The 22,740-nt window shown below is 43.3% G+C and overlaps 1 protein-coding gene across 1 annotated transcript in view; it reads right to left on the bottom strand.

Annotated features, from left to right (window-relative positions):
* FBXW8 (F-box and WD repeat domain containing 8) overlaps nucleotides 1–22,740 on the bottom strand; it is a 435,985-nt gene that overhangs the window by 293,066 nt on the left and 120,179 nt on the right. The gene's annotated exons all lie outside the window — the stretch shown is intronic.

The following is a 22,740-nucleotide window of genomic DNA, read 5'->3' on the forward strand; positions in this document are numbered from 1 at the left end:
ATGCGTAGTCTCCAGTAACACAACACATCAGTATAATTATATTTTGGCGTGTATAAAAAGAAAAAAAAGTTACTTTTGATTGGAGAGAATGGAAATTCTGCAAGCAAACTTACAAATATCCTATAAATGATGAAAATGATGTAATGAAGTGACTGCAGCTTCTGATTGGTCCTCCTACTCACAACCTCCTTACTGTTGGAAGAAATATGGTAAAACCGATTGAGGAAGCTCTCCCAAGTTCTCATCAGTGGCCATCAGTGTTTCTCACAAAGTCTTGTTCTTATAGGAAAATTACATTGCTATATAAGATCTGTAATAAAACCAAAATGTCCCCTATATATGGGTATGTGTCTTGGTTTATTATTGTGGTAGTGAACTACAATTCACATCATTGCAAACATGCATTAAATAGAAGTAAAAATGATCTTTCCTCTGTGAAATCATCACCAAAATTGTAGAGGACAGAAAAGAGTCCAAAGGCTGCACATCATTGCCCTATACCCAGCGTAATCAAACAACAAATTACTCGACAGGAGGCCATGCTTGCTAACAATCTAAACCAGGGGCATCCAAACCAAGGCCTAGTATCCAAATGCGGCCTGCCATCTGCTACTCTCCAGCCTACTGACCTGACTGCAGGTTAGACACTAGAGTGGAATGCGGGGGGTTACTACCAAGGCCAAACTGGAGCAGCCTGCTAGTGACGTGGATGGCAAACCCGTAGGCTGTAATTGCAGAACTGAGTGCAAAACTGACGTCTCTACAGATCAAGACAGAGATCTGTGCAGTGCCAGAGCAAGTATCTGTCCCCAATACCCACTCTCCTATCCATACTTCCACTTCTCCTATCCAATTATCCTCAGCCTGCTGCCAACTCTCCTATTCGTACTGCCTACTAGGAGATATCTGTGCACAAGAAATGTTGAAACCGGACACCTGAGATAGAGGTTTTCTTTATCCAATTTGTTTGAACAACTGTTTTTGTCATCCTTCCAGCCAGCTAATTGGTTGGTTGGACAGAAAATTTTAAGGTGTATGGATTGCGTTAGACCCAAACATACATGTTGGACAGTACATGTACGCTTGAGTTTAGATCAGGGGCGCCCAAGCTTTTCCTTGGAGTGCAATATTAAAATAAGATTTTACTCACCGGTAAATCTATTTCTCGTAGTCCGTAGTGGATGTTGGGGACTCCGTAAGGACCATGGGGAATAGTGGGCTCCGCAGGAGACTGGGCACTCTAAAGAAAGATTTAGTACTATCTGGTGTGCACTGGCTCCTCCCTCTATGTCCCTCCTCCAGACCTCAGTTAAGGAAACTGTGCCCGGAAGAGCTGACATTACAAGGAAAGGATTTTGGAATCCAGGGTAAGACTCATACCAGCCACACCAATCACACTGTACAACTTGTGATACACTTACCCAGTTAACAGTATGAACAACAACTGAGCATCACTCAACCGATGCTACATAACCATAAACAGAGCATCAACCATAAAATAACCCTTAGTTAAGCAATAACTATATACAAGCATTGCAGAAAATCCGCACTTGGGACGGGCGCCCAGCATCCACTACGGACTACGAGAAATAGATTTACCGGTGAGTAAAATCTTATTTTCTCTAACGTCCTAGTGGATGCTGGGGACTCCGTAAGGACCATGGGGATTATACCAAAGCTCCCAAACGGGCGGGAGAGTGCGGATGACTCTGCAGCACCGAATGGGCAAACACAAGGTCCTCCTCAGCCAGGGTATCAAACTTGTAGAATTTTGCAAATGTGTTTGAACCCGACCAAGTAGCAGCTCGGCAAAGCTGTAATGCCGAGACCCCTCGGGCAGCCGCCCAAGAAGAGCCCACCTTCCTTGTGGAATGGGCTTTCACTGATTTTGGATGCGGCAATCCAGCCGCAGAATGAGCCTGCTGAATCGTGTTACAGATCCAGCGAGCAATAGCTTGCTTTGAAGCAGGAGCACCCACTTTGTTGGATGCATACAGGATAAACAGCGAGTCAGTCTTCCTGACCCCAGCCGTTCTGGTTACATAATTCTTCAAAGCCCTGACTACGTCAAGCAACTTGGAATCTTCCAAGTTACAAGTAGCCGCAGGCACCACAATAGGTTGCTTCAAATGGAAAGATGACACCACCTTTTGCAGAAATTGCGGACGAGTCCGCAATTCCGCCCTGTTCATCTGGAAAACCAGATAGGGGCTGTTACATGACAAAGCCGCCAATTCTGACACACGCCTAGCCGAAGCTAAGGCCAACAGCATGACCACTTTCCACGTGAGATACTTTAGCTTCACAGTCTTAAGTGGTTCAAACCAGTGGGATTTCAGGAAACCCAACACCACGTTAAGATCCCAAAGTGCCACTGGTGGCACAAAAGGGCGCTGAATATGCAGCACTCCCCTAACAAACGCCTGAACCTCAGGCAGTGAAGCCAGTTCTTTTTGAAAGAAAATGGATAGGGCCGAAATCTGGACCTGTATGGACCCTAATTTTAGGCCCATAGTCACTCCCGACTGTAGGAAGTGCAGGAATCGACCCAGCTGGAATTCTTCTGTAGGGCCTTCCTGGACTCACACCAAGCACATATTTTCGCCATATACGGTGATAATGCTTTGCTGTCACGTCCTTCCTAGCCTTTATCAGCGTAGGAATAACCTCATCTGGAATGCCTTTTTCCGCTAGGATCCGGCGTTCAACCGCCATGCCGTCAAACGCAGCCGTGGTAAGTCTTGGAACAGACAGGGCCCTTGTTGCAACAGGTTCTGTCTGAGAGGCAGAGGCCATGGGTCCTCTGTGAGCATTTCTTGCAGTTCCGGGTACCAAGTCCTTCATGGCCAATCCGGAACAATGAGTATTGTTCTCACTCCTCTTTTTCTTACAAGTCTCAGCACCTTTGGTATGAGAGGAAGAGGAGGAAACACATAGACCGACTGGAACACCAACAGTGTTACTAGTGTGTCCACAGCTATCGCCTGAGGGTCCCTTGACCTGGCGCAATACCATTTTAGCTTTTTGTCGAGGCGGGACGCCAACATGTCCACCTGTGGCAGTTCCCGTCGATTTGCAATCTGCGTGAAGACTTCTTGGTGAAGTCCCCACTCTCCCGGGTGGAGGTCGTGCCTGCTGAGGAAGTCTGCTTCCCAGTTGTCCACTCCCGGAATGAACACTGCTGACAAGTGTGCTTACGTGATTCTCCGCCCAGTGAAAAATTCTGGTGGCTTCTACCATCGCCACCCTGCTCCTTGTGCCACCTTGGCGGTTTACATGAGCCACTGCGGTGATATTGTCTGACTGGATCAGAACCTCTCCTGCCTTGACCACAGCCCTTGGAAATTTCTTCCCTGTGTGACTGCCCCCCACCCTCGGAGGCTTGCATCCGTGGTCACCAGGACCCAGTCCTGAATGCCAAATCTGCGACCTTCGAGAAGGTGAGCACTCTGCAGTCACCACAGGAGAGACACCCTTGCTCTGGGGGATAGGGTGATTAACCGATGCATCCGAAGATGTGATCCGGACCACTTGTCCAGTAAGTCCCATTGGAAGGTATGGAACCTGCCGAAGGGAATGGCCTCGTATGATGCCGCCCTCCTTCCCAGGACTCGAGTGCAGTGATGCACTGACCCCTGTTTTAGTTTTAATAGATTCCTGACCAGTGTCACGAGCTCCTGAGCTCTCTCTATCGGGAGATAAACCTTTTTCTGGTCTGTGTCTAGGATCATGCCTAGAAGAGGCAGATGAGCTGTAAGAACCAACTGCGACTTTGGGATATATAGAATCCAGCCGTGTTGCCGTTTCACTTCCGGAGAAAGCGATACGCTGTTCAGCAACTGCTCTCTTGATCTCGCTTTTATGAGGAGATCGTCCAAGTACGTGATAATAGTGACACCTTGCTTCCGCAGGAGCACCATCATTTCCGCCGTTACCTTGGTGAATATTCTCAAGGCCGTGGAGAGACCAACCGGCCACGTCAGAAATTGGTAATGACAATTCTGTACCGCAATTCTGAGGTACGCCTGATTAGGTGGATAAATGGGGACACGAAGGTATGCATCCCTTTTGCCCCGAGACACCATAAAATCTCCCCCTTTTTTAGGCTTGCAATGACCGCTCTTAGCGATTTCATCTTGCACTTGAACCTTTCCAGGTATATGTTCAGGGATTTTAAATTCAATATGGGTCTGACCGAACCTTCTGGTTTCGGGACTACAACCTGGTGGAATAATAACCCCCTCCTTGTCGAAGGAAGGGAACCTTGACCACCACCTGTTGAAAATACAACTTGTGAATTGCAGTTAACCCTGTTACCCTCTCGCAGGGGGAAGCCGGCAGGGCCGTCAGTGAGGAGGCATCTTCTCCAAATCCAGCTTGTATCCCGGAGACACAACATCTATTGCCCAGGGATCTAATAGGGAGTGAACCCACTTGTGGCTGAACTTACGAAAGCGTGCCCCCACCGGGCCTAGCTCCGCCTGTGGAGTTCCAGCGACATGCGGTGGATTATTTTCAGAGTTCGGGGAGGACTTCCCTGGGAACCAGCTGTTCCATTGCTTATTCTACAGGACACGTCAAGCAGAAATCGACATAGCTTTGACTCTAGGACCCAGTATACTCATGTCTCTTTGGGCATGTTTTATATATATACCTATCTCTTAAGACAGCATCTTCAATATATATATATATATATATATATATATATATATATATATATATATATATATCTCTATATGTATATATATCTCTATATGTATATATATATATATATATATATATCTCTCTATATGTGTATATATATATATATATATATATGTGTGTATATATATATATATATATAAAATATATATATATGTGTATATATATATGTGTATGTATATATATATATATATATGTGTATATATACATATATATATATATATATATATATATATATATATATATATATATATATATATACACACATATATACATATATACACACACGTTGATCCTGAACTCTCATCTCATTAATTCCAACGTTGCGGGTGCTCCTAATGAACCCGGTTAGGTCCACTCAAACAGCAATAATTCCACTAGGTGGAAGGTGCACTCTCGCTAAAATGAATGAAGTCCGTTCATAAAAAAGACTTTTATTGGAAAAGTCAAAAAGCCTTATATGTCGACGTTTCGGTCCGTATGACGAACCTTTCTCAAGACTAGTAACTCTTTAGATTAACATCGTTCATCAATTCTTAATCATGTGTCTATAAAATAAACAAAGTACAGACAAATTCACATATACAGGGAACTAAGCCTCCCAGGCCAAATAACATCTGATCAACACTATATAGTGTGTTTAACTCTATGAATTCACCATATCACCGTATTCCAGTGTGTGTGACCAAGCCAATTTATAATGAATATATCACCATCACCTGTGACATAACCACTCAAACAACTTTCACCATATAATGTAAACAGCTCACCTAAGATCAGATTAATGTCATCAAAAAACTTTCTATCACAAAAGGGGTATCAATTCCGGACACAGCCATAAGTGTCATAGATGTGTATAATATTAGATATACATCTATAAGTCAAATATAAACAATAGATTATATTGATGGTAATATGAGAATCACTTGCTTATACATACTTAAAGAGATCACAAACATACCTGATCAAACAGATCCTGCTACCATGCTACAGCTACAGGGTCACGGAAAGTGAAGCGTACTGCATAAATAAACAAAGACTGCATCTGTATATCACTTAAATATAAGCTCAATACTAGGTAACAGTATGCAAAGTATAACACTTACATAGGTGGAGAGAGGAGCGGAGCGTCCCTGTGCTGCATACCAGATGGCTGTACTGGGTCTGCTATTTAAATGTCCCAGACCGGAAGTAACCGGAAACATCATGTGCAACATGCAAGAGCTTCCTGCCACTACAAGATCACAGCCTGTGTACCACAAAGGGCTCTCAAATGCCCCACAAACACAATTTATTCACAGCTCATCAGCCTCCGCCGCCTGGAGCCACAATCTATTGCGGCCGCCGTGTTTAGAACACTCCTCCGGCTGGACGCGGCCCTCATGCGTTCCACCTGCCGGAAATGCGTTCCACTGGAGCGGAAATGACGAGAATATGCACCCGATAAGTGGTGCGAATCACATAGCTCACAAGCTGAACACTAGATGGGTTCCGCCTAATATAGTGCTCGGAACATGTTGCACAGGTGACAGGGAGAGAAAATACGTTGAATACCAGAATTCGTGTATCCTAAAACTAGACTCTATTTCGGATACTCTTGGAAAATAATATGCAATCCGCTATATTCAGATGCTTCGGCCTGGGAGATAGTCCTTACAGACAAACTTCACATTAATGGACTATTACAAACAAAAATTACTGTATACATATATAGCCACGGAGGAACCATTGATACCCAATCATCTTAGGTTACCTGTCTGAACTCAGAATTAATATATAGAATAACTCTATGCAAGTAAATTGCAGAAAGCGAATATATCTGATTATATAAATAACATCATCACCTAATATAATATATGATTGGGAGAACTAAACAATTCATTCCCCCAAAAAAAATTTTTACAGGTATCACTAGTCCCAAAATTTATTGGTGGATATACATGTATATAAAGAAAAAAAGATTTTATTACAAAAAAACATTAAATGGATTAGACTCATTAAGTCCTCTGGGTGCGACCATGTCCAACCGATGTATCCAATAGCTTTCGCGTCTCTTCAACAGCAGGGACCGGTCGCCACCAGTAGGACATGGTGGAATCCAATCAATCAATTTACATTTTAAACTGGCAACTTGGTGTTTCGCTGTTAGAAAGTGCCGTGCTACCGGTTTATCCGTTTTGCCTGTGGCTAATGCAGTATGAATCGAGGATCGATGATTAGCCATCCGGTCTCGAAATGGCCGTGTAGTTAGCCCAACATATACAAGCCCACAAGGGCACTTGAGGATATAAATAACGTGGTCTAACCGACAATGTAAATGGTATCTTAACTTGATCACCTTACCCGAGTGAGGATGATAAAACACCGGACCAGTCAACATGGATCTGCATGTGGTGCAGCTACCACACGAGTAGCTGCCTGGTTTTGACTGCATCACTTGGAATGGAGTCAATTCTTTTTTTGGGAACATAGTTGGGCGCATCAATAGTTGTCTGAGGTTCGCGCCTCTACGGTAAGCTACCATAGGTGTCTTCATTTTAGAAAAAGGAAGATTGACATCCGAGGCTACAATCGGCCAATGTTTCCTTAGTGATTTCTTAATAGTGGTTGTATTATCAAACTGCGTTGGAAAAATCATGCGGTCTGCATTTTTATTAGACTTACTCTGTTGACCTAAAAAGATATTCGTTGCTCTATTAAGGCATTTGGCCAATGTTCTAGGTGAATATCCTCGGCTCAAAAATCGAGAAGTCACCTCTGAACATTGTATATTTCTGCGATCTGGTTCAGAATTTATACGCATAATTCGTAAATACTGTGAAATCGGAAGGCTTTCTTTTAAAGCCGGAGGATGAAAACTGTCTGCCTGTAACAGCAGATTACGATCTGTGGATTTACGAAAAACAGTAGAGATGAAGCCTACATCTGTTCTAATGACGGTGACATCAAGAAAATTAATTTCGGTAGATGAGGTGGTATGTGTCAAGCGGATCGGACTATCTAAAGCATTTAATTCATTGACCATACAATTAAATTCAGATTCAGTACCTCGCCAAAGTAAAAAGATGTCGTCTATGAATCTACGGTAAAAAATTATCTTGTGACCATAGATAGGTAATACATGTGTGTTCTCATAGTAAGCCATATAAAGATTGGCATATGCAGGGGCCAAATTCGACCCCATTGCAGTCCCTGCGATTTGCATAAAGTACTTATCTTTGTACAGGAAATGGTTTTGAATCAATACTAATTCAGTGAGTTCTAATAAGAAATCAATTGGAAATTCAAGATTCTTAACTTTCAACAAATTTTTCTTAATAGTGTCAAGTCCTGCTTGATGCGGAATTACCGTGTATAATGAACATACATCTAAAGATGCCAAAATCAAATTCTCATCATCTACCTGGATCTTATGTAACTGGGTCAAAAAGTCACCAGTGTCCTTTAGGTAACTTCCAGTTTTTGATACTAATGGTTGAAAAATGCTATCCACTAGAATAGCTAGTGGTTGCAATATAGAACCCTCCGCTGCTATAATGGGCCTTCCAGGTGGATGGACCAAGGTTTTATGTATTTTCGGAAGCGTATATAGTATTGGACATTTGGGATGATCAACCTGCAGAAAATTCTTTAAATCCTCGCTAATCCAACCCTGTTCATAGCCAAATTTGATGGTTGAATCAACTTTGTTCTTTATTTTCGTCATGGGATTACAGTCTAGTGGTCTATACGTGCTAGAGTCCGCTAGTTGGCGTAGAATTTCTTGGTCGTAGTCGACCCAATCTTGGACTACGACCGCTCCCCCTTTATCCGCTGGACGGATAACTATAGAGGTGTTCTCCCTGAGCGCTTTAAGATCCTGACGTTCAGAGGGGGTCAAATTATCATACATCTTAGATGTTTTGTCTGTCTCAATGTCAGATTGAACTAATCTCAAAAACGTTTTAATGCTTGGATTTGAAGATTGGGGGTCAAAATGAGATTTTCCACGGAATCTACTAGTTTCTCCGACTGTAGTTTTATCAGAAAAGTATTCACGGAGCCTCATAGACCTGCCAAACTTGTATTGATCAACTAATTTGTTAAACGGTTGAGCTTTACATACAGGAACAAAGGTTAACCCTCTGGATAAAAGCTTTATTTCAGCCTCATTTAATTGTTTACAGGACAAGTTGAAAACAGTGTTTACTTGCGTTTCTGACGGCCTCTTCGCTTGACCGCCACCCCTCCTCGTGTGCGGTCGGTGCCGCTTCTGAGATATTTGCCGGATCCGGTTGTATTCTCCGGTCCGGGCTCTAAAAAATTAACTGAATCAGAGGGCCCTTCAGTGTATTCGGCATCAGAGGTAGACACCGAAGACCCAAATTCCTTGGGAAATATCTGAGTTCTACGCCTCCGAGGATAACGTCTGCTGTACTCGTCTGAGTTACCGAGAAGCCAACGATATACTGTATGATTGGAATAATCGTTGGTCACTGTTAATAATTTTTTCCGTTTAAAGGAAATTAGTTCTTTTTTATAGTTTTCAACTTGTGTTTGTAATCGGTCTGTCCAATTTTGGGACTTATCGTCCCGAAGTGTGGGGAGTGCTGTAATGTTCGTGGTCTCAATATCTATCCTGATCTTTTTGAGTTCTAAACCTACCTCCTCTATGACTAGGGCCATAAGGTCGAGCGAACATTTATTGAGAACCCCACACCATCCACTGCAAAATGTGGGGTTGTTTCTTCCTAGTGTAGGAATGTTGGCTATGCGAAATCCTCTAGGTAACTGCTTACGTCTGTGATACTCAGAGAGGAACTGACCGTGTAAGGTCAGATCAATCTCCCTCTGTCGCTGTTTCAAAACTTTATAGAAGACATCAATAGGGGTATCTGAGGGTAAGGCATCGAAATCCAATTTATCAAATAGGAGTTTTTCAACTTCCTCTTCGGTGAAGGAGACGGTGCCCCCTTCTGCCTGGGATAATAATCCGTCATCTAGTAAGTATACTCCAGTTTGTGACATCCTCTAAAGGATCAAAGATTATATATCAAGATACCCTTTTAACCACAGGGCAGGCAAATAGTTTACCAAAAAGACAGAACACTAAAATAATAAGAAATAAAGCAAAGACAAATGAATGAAACACAGAATAAAAAAATAAAAAAATAAAAAATATAAATAATAAACATTAAACAAATGTCCCATATGTGTTAATGGTCTGATGGACTAAAGGAGTCCCTCCATCTGCAAAAAATGTCTCACTCTTTCCGATGGGTGTCAGGAAATCTGGTCCACTCTCTGTGAACCCGACTCAATATCCACGTTGATCCTGCACTCTCATATCATTAATTCCAACGTTGCGGGTGCTCCTAATGAACCCGGTTAGGTCCACTCAAACAGCAATAATTCCACTAGGTGGAAGGTGCACTCTCGCTAAAATGAATGAAGTCCGTTCATAAAAAAGACTTTTATTGGAAAAGTCAAAAAGCCTTATATGTCGACGTTTCGGTCCGTATGACGAACCTTTCTCAAGACTAGTAACTCTTTAGATTAACATCGTTCATCAATTCTTAATCATGTGTCTATAAAATAAACAAAGTACAGACAAATTCACATATACAGGGAACTAAGCCTCCCAGGCCAAATAACATCTGATCAACACTATATAGTGTGTTTAACTCTATGAATTCACCATATCACCGTATTCCAGTGTGTGTGACCAAGCCAATTTATAATGAATATATCACCATCACCTGTGACATAACCACTCAAACAACTTTCACCATATAATGTAAACAGCTCACCTAAGATCAGATTAATGTCATCAAAAAACTTTCTATCACAAAAGGGGTATCAATTCCGGACACAGCCATAAGTGTCATAGATGTGTATAATATTAGATATACATCTATAAGTCAAATATAAACAATAGATTATATTGATGGTAATATGAGAATCACTTGCTTATACATACTTAAAGAGATCACAAACATACCTGATCAAACAGATCCTGCTACCATGCTACAGCTACAGGGTCACGGAAAGTGAAGCGTACTGCATAAATAAACAAAGACTGCATCTGTATATCACTTAAATATAAGCTCAATACTAGGTAACAGTATGCAAAGTATAACACTTACATAGGTGGAGAGAGGAGCGGAGCGTCCCTGTGCTGCATACCAGATGGCTGTACTGGGTCTGCTATTTAAAAGTGTTATACTTTGCATACTGTTACCTAGTATTGAGCTTATATTTAAGTGATATACAGATGCAGTCTTTGTTTATTTATGCAGTACGCTTCACTTTCCGTGACCCTGTAGCTGTAGCATGGTAGCAGGATCTGTTTGATCAGGTATGTTTGTGATCTCTTTAAGTATGTATAAGCAAGTGATTTTCATATTACCATCAATATAATCTATTGTTTATATTTGACTTATAGATGTATATCTAATATTATACACATCTATGACACTTATGGCTGTGTCCGGAATTGCTACCCCTTTTGTGATAGAAAGTTTTTTGATGACATTAATCTGATCTTAGGTGAGCTGTTTACATTATATGGTGAAAGTTGTTTGAGTGGTTATGTCACAGGTGATGGTGATATATTCATTATAAATTGGCTTGGTCACACACACTGGAATACGGTGATATGGTGAATTCATAGAGTTAAACACACTATATAGTGTTGATCAGATGTTATTTGGCCTGGGAGGCTTAGTTCCCTGTATATGTGAATTTGTCTGTACTTTGTTTATTTTATAGACACATGATTAAGAATTGATGAACGATGTTAATCTAAAGAGTTACTAGTCTTGAGAAAGGTTCGTCATACGGACCGAAACGTCGACATATAAGGCTTTTTGACTTTTCCAATAAAAGTCTTTTTTATGAACGGACTTCATTCATTTTAGCGAGAGTGCACCTTCCACCTAGTGGAATTATTGCTGTTTGAGTGGACCTAACCGGGTTCATTAGGAGCACCCGCAACGTTGGAATTAATGAGATGAGAGTGCAGGATCAACGTGGATATTGAGTCTGGTTCACAGAGAGTGGACCAGATTTCCTGACACCCATCGGAAAGAGTGAGACATTTTTTGCATGGAGGGACTCCTTTAGTCCATCAGACCATTAACACATATGGGACATTTGTTTAATGTTTATTATTTATATTTTTTATTTTTTTATTTTTTTATTCTGTGTTTCATTCATTTGTCTTTGCTTTATTTCTTATTATTTTAGTGTTCTGTCTTTTTGGTAAACTATTTGCCTGCCCTGTGGTTAAAAGGGTATCTTGATATATAATCTTTGATCCTTTAGAGGATGTCACAAACTGGAGTATACTTACTAGATGACGGATTATTATCCCAGGCAGAAGGGGGCACCGTCTCCTTCACCGAAGAGGAAGTTGAAAAACTCCTATTTGATAAATTGGATTTCGATGCCTTACCCTCAGATACCCCTATTGATGTCTTCTATAAAGTTTTGAAACAGCGACAGAGGGAGGTTGATCTGACCTTACACGGTCAGTTCCTCTCTGAGTATCACAGACGTAAGCAGTTACCTAGAGGATTTCGCATAGCCAACATTCCTACACTAGGAAGAAACAACCCCACATTTTGCAGTAGATGGTGTGGGGTTCTCAATAAATGTTCGCTCGACCTTATGGCCCTAGTCATAGAGCAGGTAGGTTTAGAACTCAAAAAGATCAGGATAGATATTGAGACCACGAACATTACAGCACTCCCCACCCTTCGGGACGATAAGTCCCAAATTTGGACAGACCGATTACAAACACAAGTTGAAAACTATAAAAAAGAACTAATTTCCTTTAAACGGAAAAAATTATTAACAGTGACCAACGATTATTCCAATCATACAGTATATCGTTGGCTTCTCGGTAACTCAGACGAGTACAGCAGACGTTATCCTCGGAGGCGTAGAACTCAGATATTTCCCAAGGAATTTGGGTCTTCGGTGTCTACCTCTGATGCCGAATACACTGAAGGGCCCTCTGATTCAGTTAATTTTTTAGAGCCCGGACCGGAGAATACAACCGGATCCGGCAAATATCTCAGAAGCGGCACCGACCGCACACGAGGAGGGGTGGCGGTCAAGCGAAGAGGCCGTCAGAAACGCAAGTAAACACTGTTTTCAACTTGTCCTGTAAACAATTAAATGAGGCTGAAATAAAGCTTTTATCCAGAGGGTTAACCTTTGTTCCTGTATGTAAAGCTCAACCGTTTAACAAATTAGTTGATCAATACAAGTTTGGCAGGTCTATGAGGCTCCGTGAATACTTTTCTGATAAAACTACAGTCGGAGAAACTAGTAGATTCCGTGGAAAATCTCATTTTGACCCCCAATCTTCAAATCCAAGCATTAAAACGTTTTTGAGATTAGTTCAATCTGACATTGAGACAGACAAAACATCTAAGATGTATGATAATTTGACCCCCTCTGAACGTCAGGCTCTTAAAGCGCTCAGGGAGAACACCTCTATAGTTATCCGTCCAGCGGATAAAGGGGGAGCGGTCGTAGTCCAAGATTGGGTCGACTACGACCAAGAAATTCTACGCCAACTAGCGGACTCTAGCACGTATAGACCACTAGACTGTAATCCCATGACGAAAATAAAGAACAAAGTTGATTCAACCATCAAATTTGGCTATGAACAGGGTTGGATTAGCGAGGATTTAAAGAATTTTCTGCAGGTTGATCATCCCAAATGTCCAATACTATATACGCTTCCGAAAATACATAAAACCTTGGTCCATCCACCTGGAAGGCCCATTATAGCAGCGGAGGGTTCTATATTGCAACCACTAGCTATTCTAGTGGATAGCATTTTACAACCATTAGTATCAAAAACTGGAAGTTACCTAAAGGACACTGGTGACTTTTTGACCCAGTTACATAAGATCCAGGTAGATGATGAGAATTTGATTTTGGCATCTTTAGATGTATGTTCATTATACACGGTAATTCCGCATCAAGCAGGACTTGACACTATTAAGAAAAATTTGTTGAAAGTTAAGAATCTTGAATTTCCAATTGATTTCTTATTAGAACTCACTGAATTAGTATTGACTCAAAACCATTTCCTGTACAAAGATAAGTACTTTATGCAAATCGCAGGGACTGCAATGGGGTCGAATTTGGCCCCTGCATATGCCAATCTTTATATGGCTGACTATGAGAACACACATGTATTACCTATCTATGGTCACAAGATAATTTTTTACCGTAGATTCATAGACGACATCTTTTTACTTTGGCGAGGTACTGAATCTGAATTTAATTGTATGGTCAATGAATTAAATGCTTTAGATAGTCCGATCCGCTTGACACATACCACCTCATCTACCGAAATTAATTTTCTTGATGTCACCGTCATTAGAACAGATGTAGGCTTCATCTCTACTGTTTTTCGTAAATCCACAGATCGTAATCTGCTGTTACAGGCAGACAGTTTTCATCCTCCGGCTTTAAAAGAAAGCCTTCCGATTTCACAGTATTTACAAATTATGCGTATAAATTCTGAACCAGATCGCAGAAATATACAATGTTCAGAGGTGACTTCTCGATTTTTGAGCCGAGGATATTCACCTAGAACATTGGCCAAATGCCTTAATAGAGCAACGAATATCTTTTTAAGTCAACAGAGTTAGTCTAATAAAAATGCAGACCGCATGATTTTTCCAACGCAGTTTGATAATACAACCACTATTAAGAAATCACTAAGGAAACATTGGCCGATTGTAGCCTCGGATGTCAATCTTCCTTTTTCTAAAATGAAGACACCTATGGTAGCTTACCGTAGAGGCGCGAACCTCAGACAACTATTGATGCGCCCAACTATGTTCCCAAAAAAAGAATTGACTCCATTCCAAGTGATGCAGTCAAAACCAGGCAGCTACTCGTGTGGTAGCTGCACCACATGCAGATCCATGTTGACTGGTCCGGTGTTTTATCATCCTCACTCGGGTAAGGTGATCAAGTTAAGATACCATTTACATTGTCGGTTAGACCACGTTATTTATATCCTCAAGTGCCCTTGTGGGCTTGTATATGTTGGGCTAACTACACGGCCATTTCGAGACCGGATGGCTAATCATCGATCCTCGATTCATACTGCATTAGCCACAGGCAAAACGGATAAACCGGTAGCACGGCACTTTCTAACAGCGAAACACCAAGTTGCCAGTTTAAAATGTAAATTGATTGATTGGATTCCACCATGTCCTACTGGTGGCGACCGGTCCCTGCTGTTGAAGAGACGCGAAAGCTATTGGATACATCGGTTGGACACGGTCGCACCCAGAGGACTTAATGAGTCTAATCAATTTAATGTTTTTTTGTAATAAAATCTTTTTTTCTTTATATACATGTATATCCACCAATAAATTTTGGGACTAGTGATACCTGTAAAAAAAAAATTGGGGGGGGAATGAATTGTTTAGTTCTCCCAATCATATATTATATTAGGTGATGATGTTATTTATATAATCAGATATATTCGCTTTCTGCAATTTACTTGCATAGAGTTATTCTATATATTAATTCTGAGTTCAGACAGGTAACCTAAGATGATTGGGTATCAATGGTTCCTCCGTGGCTATATATGTATACAGTAATTTTTGTTTGTAATAGTCCATTAATGTGAAGTTTGTCTGTAAGGACTATCTCCCAGGCCGAAGCATCTGAATATAGCGGATTGCATATTATTTTCCAAGAGTATCCGAAATAGAGTCTAGTTTTAGGATACACGAATTCTGGTATTCAACGTATTTTCTCTCCCTGTCACCTGTGCAACATGTTCCGAGCACTATATTAGGCGGAACCCATCTAGTGTTCAGCTTGTGAGCTATGTGATTCGCACCACTTATCGGGTGCATATTCTCGTCATTTCCGCTCCAGTGGAACGCATTTCCGGCAGGTGGAACGCATGAGGGCCGCGTCCAGCCGGAGGAGTGTTCTAAACACGGCGGCCGCAATAGATTGTGGCTCCAGGCGGCGGAGGCTGATGAGCTGTGAATAAATTGTGTTTGTGGGGCATTTGAGAGCCCTTTGTGGTACACAGGCTGTGATCTTGTAGTGGCAGGAAGCTCTTGCATGTTGCACATGATGTTTCCGGTTACTTCCGGTCTGGGACATTTAAATAGTTGACCCAGTACAGCCATCTGGTATGCAGCACAGGGACGCTCCGCTCCTCTCTCCACCTATGTAAGTGTTATACTTTGCATACTGTTACCTAGTATTGAGCTTATATTTAAGTGATATACAGATGCAGTCTTTGTTTATTTATGCAGTACGCTTCACGTTCCGTGACCCTGTAGCTGTAGCATGGTAGCAGGATCTGTTTGATCAGGTATGTTTGTGATCTCTTTAAGTATGTATAAGCAAGTGATTTTCATATTACCATCAATATAATCTATTGTTTATATTTGACTTATAGATGTATATCTAATATTATACACATCTATGACACTTATGGCTGTGTCCGGAATTGATACCCCTTTTGTGATAGAAAGTTTTTTGATGACATTAATCTGATCTTAGGTGAGCTGTTTACATTATATGGTGAAAGTTGTTTGAGTGGTTATGTCACAGGTGATGGTGATATATTCATTATAAATTGGCTTGGTCACACACACTGGAATACGGTGATATGGTGAATTCATAGAGTTAAACACACTATATAGTGTTGATCAGATGTTATTTGGCCTGGGAGGCTTAGTTCCCTGTATATGTGAATTTGTCTGTACTTTGTTTATTTTATAGACACATGATTAAGAATTGATGAACGATGTTAATCTAAAAAGAGTTACTAGTCTTGAGAAAGGTTCGTCATACGGACCGAAACGTCGACATATAAGGCTTTTTGACTTTTCCAATAAAAGTCTTTTTTATGAACGGACTTCATTCATTTTAGCGAGAGTGCACCTTCCACCTAGTGGAATTATTGCTATATATAATAAGAATTTACTTACCGATAATTCTATTTCTCGTAGTCCGTAGTGGATGCTGGGGACTCCGTAAGGACCATGGGGAATAGCGGCTCCGCAGGAGACTGGGCACAAAAGTAAAGCTTTAGAACTACCTGGTGTGCACTGGCTCCTCCCCCTATGACCCTCCTCCAAGCCTCAGTTAGGATACTGTGCCCGGACGAGCGTACACAATAAGGAAGGATTTTGAATCCCAGGTAAGACTCATACCAGCCACACCATATAACTTGTGATCTAAACCCAGTTAACAGCATGATAACAGAGGAGCCTCTAGAAAAGATGGCTCACTACAGCAATAACCCGATTTTTTGGTAACAATAACTATGTAACAGTATTGCAGACAATCCGCACTTGGGATGGGCGCCCAGCATCCACTACGGACTACGAGAAATAGAATTATCGGTAAGTAAATTCTTATTTTCTCTAACGTCCTAAGTGGATGCTGGGGACTCCGTAAGGACCATGGGGATTATACCAAAGCTCCCAAACGGGCGGGAGAGTGCGGATGACTCTGCAGCACCAAATGAGAGAACTCCAGGTCCTCCTCAGCCAGGGTATCAAATTTGTAGAATTTTACAAACGTATTTGCTCCTGACCAAGTAGCTGCTCGGCAAAGTTGTAAAGCCGAGACCCCTCGGGCAGCCGCCCAAGATGAGCCCACCTTCCTTGTGGAATGGGCTTTTACAAATTTTGGCTGTGGCAGGCCTGTCACAGAATGTGCAAGCTGAATTGTACTACAAATCCAACGAGCAATAGTCTGCTTAGAAGCAGGAGCACCCAGCTTGTTGGGTGCATACAGAATAAACAACGAGTCAGATTTTCTGACTCCAGCCGTCCTGGAAACCTATATTTCCAGGGCTCTGACAACGTCTAGCAACTTGGAGTCCTCCAAGTCCCTAGTAGCCGCAGGCACCACAATAGGTTGATTCAGGTGAAACGCTGAAAACCACCTTAGGGAGAAACTGAGGACAAGTCCTCAATTCCGCCCTGTCCGAATGGAAAATCAGATGAGGGCTTTTACAGGATAAAGCCCCAATTCTGACACGCACCTGGCCCAGGCCAGGGCCAACAGCATGACCACTTTCCATGTGAGATATTTTAACTCCACATATTTAAGTGGTTCAAACCAATGTGACTTTTGGAACCCAAAAACTACATTTAGATCCCAAGGTGCCACTGGAGGCACAAAAGGAGGCTGTATATACAGTACCCCTTTCACAAACGTCTGAACTTCAGGGACTGAAGCTAGTTCTTTTTGGAAGAAAATTGACAGGGCCGAAATTTGAACCTTAATGGACCCCCATTTCAGGCCCATAGACACTCCTGTTTGCAGAAATGTAGGAATCGACCTAGTTGAAAATTCCTCCGTCGGGGCCTTACTGGCCTCGCACCACGCAACATATTTTCGCCAAATGCGGTGATAATGTTTTGCGGTTATATCTTTCCTGGCTTTGATCAGGATAGGGATGACTTCATCCGGAATGCCTTTTTCCTTCAGGATCCGGCGTTCAACCGCCCTGCCGTTAAACGCAGCCGCGGTAAGTCTTGGAACAGACAGGGTCCTTGCTGGAGCAGGTCCCTTCTTAGAGGTAGAGGCCACGGATCCTCCGTGAGCATCTCTTGAAGTTCCGGTTACCAAGTCCTTCTTGGCCAATCCGGAGCCACGAATATAGTGCTTACTCCTCTCCATCTTATAATTCTCAGTACCTTGGTTATGAGAGGCAGAGGAGGGAACACATACACTGACTGGTACACCCACTGTGTTACCAGAGCGTCTACAGCTATTGCCTGAGGGTCCCTTGACCTGGCGCAATACTTGTCGAGTTTTATAAACATGTGGAAGACTTCTGGGTGAAGTCCCCACTCTCCCGGGTGGAGGTCGTGTCTGCTGAGGAAGTCTGCTTCCCAGTTGTCCACTCCCGGAATGAATACTGCTGACAGTGCTATCACATGATTTTCCGCCCAGCGAAGAATCCTTGCAGCTTCTGCCATTGCCCTTCTGCTTCTTGTGTCACCCTGTCTGTTTACGTGGGTGACTGCCGTGATGTTGTCCGAATGGATCAACTCCGGGTGACCTTGAAGCAGAGGTCTTGCTGAGCTTAGAGCATTGTAAATGGCCCTTAGCTTCAGGATATTTATGTGAAGTGATGTCTCCAGGCTTGACCATAAGCTCTGGAAATTCCTTTCCTGTGTGACTGCTCCCCAGCCTCGCAGGCTGGTATCCGTGGTCACCAGGACCCAGTCCTGAATGTGCGGCCCTCTAGAAGATGAGCACTCTGTAACCACCACAGGAGAGACACCCTTGTGCTTGGTGACAGGGTTATCCGCTGATGCATCTGAAGATGCGACCCAGACCATTTGTCCAGCAGGTCCCACTGGAAAGTTCTTGCGTGGAATCTGCCGCATGGGATTGCTTCATAGGAAGCCACCATTTTTCCCAGAACCATCTCATTGATGTACTGAGACTTGGCTCGGTTATAGGAGGTTCCCGACTAGCTCGGATAACTCCCTGACTTTCTCCTCCGGGAGAAACACCTTTTTCTGAACTGTGTCCAGGATCATCCCTAAGAACAGAAGACGAGTCGTCGGAATCAGCTGCGATTTTGGAATATTGAGAATCCAATCGTGCTGCCGCAACACTACCTGAGATAGTGCTACACCGACCTCCAACTGTTCCCTGGATCTTACCCTTATCAGGGAATCGTCCAAGTAAGGGATAACTAAAATTCCCTTCCTTCGAAGGAGTATCATCATTTCGGCCATTACCTTGGTAAAGACCCGGGGTGCCGTGGACCATCCATACGGCAGCGTCTGAAACTGATAGTGACAGTTCTGTACCATAAACCTGAGGTACCCTTGGTGAGAAGGGTAAATTGGGACATGAAGGTAAGCATCCTTGATGTCCCGAGACATCATGTAGTCCTCTTCTTCCAGGTTCGCAATCACTGCTCTGAGTGACTCAATCTTGAATTTGAACCTCTGTATGTAAGTGTTCAAAGATTTTAGATTTAGAATCGGTCTCACCGAGCCGTCCGGCTTCGGTACCACAACAGTGTGGAATAATACCCCGTTCCCTGTTGCAGGAGGGGTACCTTGATTATCACCTGCTGAGAATACAGCTTGTGAATGGCTTCCAAAACTGTCTCCCTGTCAGAAGGAGACATCGGTAAAGCCGACTTTAGGAAACGGCGAGGGGGAGACGTCTCGAATTCCAATTTGTACCCCTGAGATATCACCTGAAGGATCCAGGGGTCTACTTGCGAGTGAGCCCACTGCGCGCTGAAATTCATTGAGACGGGCCCCCACCGTGCCTGATTCTGCTTGTAAAGCCCCAGCGTCATACTGAGGGCTTGGCAGAGGCGGGAGAGGGTTTCTGTTCCTGGGAACTGGCTGATTTCTGCAGCCTTTTTCCTCTCCCTCTGTCACGGGGCAGAAATGAGGAACCTTTTGCCCGCTTGCCCACGAAAAGACTGCGCCTGATAATACGTTGTCTTCTCATGTTGAGAGGCGACCTGGGGTACAAACGTGGATTTCCCAGCTGTTGCCGTGGCCACCAGGTCTGAAAGACCGACCCCAAATAACTCCTCCCCTTAATAAGGCAATACTTCCAAATGCCGTTTGGAATCCGCATCACCTGACCACTGTCGTGTCCATAACCCTCTACTGGTAGAAATGGACAACGCACTTAGACTTGATGCCAGTCGGCAAATATTCCGCTGTGCATCACGCATATATAGAAATGCATCTTTTAAATGCTCTATAGGCAATAATATACTGTCCCTATCTAGGGTATCAATATTTTCAGTCAGGGAATCCGACCCCGCCAACCCAGCACTGCACATCCAGGCTGAGGCGATTGCTGGTCGCAGTATAACACCAGTATGTGTGTAAATACCTTTTAGGATGCCCTCCTGCTTTCTATCAGCAGGATCCTTAAGGGCGGCCATCTCAGGAGAGGGTAGAGCCCTTGTTCTTACAAGCGTGTGAGCGCTTTATCCACCCTAGGGGGTGTTTCCCAACGCACCCTAACCTCTGGCGGGAAAGGATATAATGCCAATAACATTTTTGAAATTATCAGTTGTTATCGGGGGAAAACCACGCATCATCACACACCTCATTTAATTTCTCAGATTCAGGAAAACTACAGGTAGTTTTTCCTCACCGAACATAATACCCCTTTTTGGTGGTACTCGTATTATCAGAAATGTGTAAAACATTTTTCATTGCCTCAATCATGTAACGTGTGGCCCTACTGGAAGTCACATTTGTCTCTTCACCGTCGACACTGGAGTCAGTATCCGTGTCGGCGTCTATATCTGCCATCTGAGGTAACGGGCGCTTTAGAGCCCCTGACGGCCTATGAGACGTCTGGACAGGCACAAGCTGAGTAGCCGGCTGTCTCATGTCAACCACTGTCTTTTATACAGGGCTGACACTGTTACGTAATTCCTTCCAACAGTTCATCCACTCAGGTGTCGACCCCCTAGGGGGTGACATCACTATTACAGGCAATCTGCTCCGTCTCCACATCATTTATCTCCTCATACATGTCGACACAAACGTACCGACATACAGCACACACACAGGGAATGCTCTGATAGAGGACAGGACCCCACTAGCCCTTTGGGGAGACAGAGGGAGAGTTTGCCAGCACACACCAGAGCGCTATATATATATACAGGGATAACCTTATATAAGTGTTTTTCCCCTTATAGCTGCTGTATCTTTAATACTGCGCGTAATTAGTGCCCCCCCTCTCTTTTTTAACCCTTTCTGTAGTGTAGTGACTGCAGGGGAGAGCCAGGGAGCTTCCCTCCAACGGAGCTGTGAGGGAAAATGGCGCCAGTGTGCTGAGGAGATAGGCTCCGCCCCCTTATCGGCAGCCTTATCTCCCGTTTTTCTATGTATTCTGGCAGGGGTTAAATTCATCCATATAGCCCAGGAGCTATATGTGATGCATTTTTTGCCATCCAAGGTGTTTTTATTGCGTCTCAGGGCGCCCCCCCCCCCCCAGCGCCCTGCACCCTCAGTGACCGGAGTGTGAAGTGTGCTGAGAGCAATGGCGCACAGCTGCAGTGCTGTGCGCTACCTTGTTGAAGACAGGACGTCTTCTGCCGCCGATTTTCCGGACCTCTTCTGTCTTCTGGCTCTGTAAGGGGGCCGGCGGCGCGGCTCTGGGACCCATCCATGGCTGGGCCTGTGATCGTCCCTCTGGAGCTAATGTCCAGTAGCCTAAGAAGCCCAATCCACTCTGCACGCAGGTGAGTTCGCTTCTTCTCCCCTTAGTCCCTCGATGCAGTAAGCCTGTTGCCAGCAGGTCTCACTGAAAATAAAAAATCTAAAACTAAACTTTTCGCTCAGGAGAGCCACCTAGTGTGCAGCCTTCTCGTTCGGGCACAAAAATCTAACTGAGGCTTGGAGGAGGGTCATAGGGGGAGGAGCCAGTGCACACCAGGTAGTTCTAAAGCTTTACTTTTGTGCCCAGTCTCCTGCGGAGCCGCTATTCCCCATGGTCCTTACGGAGTCCCCAGCATCCACTTAGGACGTTAGAGAAATAAATATATATATATATATATATATATATATATATATATATATATATATATATATATATATATATATATATATATATATATATATACCTACTAGGGTCTCAATCTCTGCTGATAAGGTACCTGTCCACGCTGCCACCACGCTATAAACCCATGCCGACACAATCGCCGGTCTGAGTAGCGTACTAGAATGTGCACGCTATCTGCAGGATACCTGAGAATAGCTAGTGCTACCTTCTGTGCAAACGTGACACCCTAGGGGAAGATTCCCATCACATCCTGGCCCTAGTGGGGAAAGGATACTGCCTGAGAATTTTTTTTGTGGGAAGCTGCAGTCTCTTGTCTGGAGATTCCCGCTCTGTTTCCTCATGAGGGGAGGGAAATTTACCTCAGCTTTCTTCCCCTTAACATGTGTACCCTTGTGTCAGGGACAAATGAGTCATCAGTGATATGCAAATCATCTTTTATTACAATCATCATATATTGAATACCTT

This window comes from Pseudophryne corroboree, chromosome 1 (genome assembly GCF_028390025.1).
Source record: "Pseudophryne corroboree isolate aPseCor3 chromosome 1, aPseCor3.hap2, whole genome shotgun sequence".
Lineage (NCBI taxonomy): Eukaryota > Metazoa > Chordata > Amphibia > Anura > Myobatrachidae > Pseudophryne > Pseudophryne corroboree.